Here is a 547-nt window from a genome sequence, read left to right on the forward strand (position 1 = left end):
TTTTCATGCTCGTTTCGGTCAAATCTCGTTTCCATTCTTCGTATTCTTCACGTATAAGTCTATCCCTATTGGTGTGTGACCTTGTAGGTCCATTCTAAGTGGTAGTGACTTTAGGAACTTTTTCCGAACCACAAGTCATGGTTAGCCTCTAGCAAGACGCCATGACCACCCACGTTGAATTGAGTTAGAGGTGATCTAACCAAGGCAATAACAGCTCGAGTTCTGATCCTTTATCTCACGATATCATGTGTTGAACAAGGGCATGGTTTGAGCCACCCTTCAAGTTCAACCGCTTTCTCGTCTTGGCAAATCGACTAATAAAATAGATGCAACTTCATCTATAGCGTGGCCACGCGTTTTCATAGTCCGACTTCCACGAGAGGGCCCAGCGATATCTCTCCTGTTAAGGAGGTGACAAGTCCCATATTGCATGTCTACTATCTCCATATGATTCGTGAACGTATCTGATCAACGCCATTATAATCATCCGGTTAAAGACGACGTTTGACGCAGTCAAGACACGCCACTCCTCATATCAGGTACTCTA

Source organism: Tarenaya hassleriana, unplaced genomic scaffold, assembly GCF_000463585.1.
Source record: "Tarenaya hassleriana unplaced genomic scaffold, ASM46358v1 Cleome105, whole genome shotgun sequence".
Taxonomy (NCBI): Eukaryota; Viridiplantae; Streptophyta; class Magnoliopsida; order Brassicales; family Cleomaceae; genus Tarenaya; species Tarenaya hassleriana.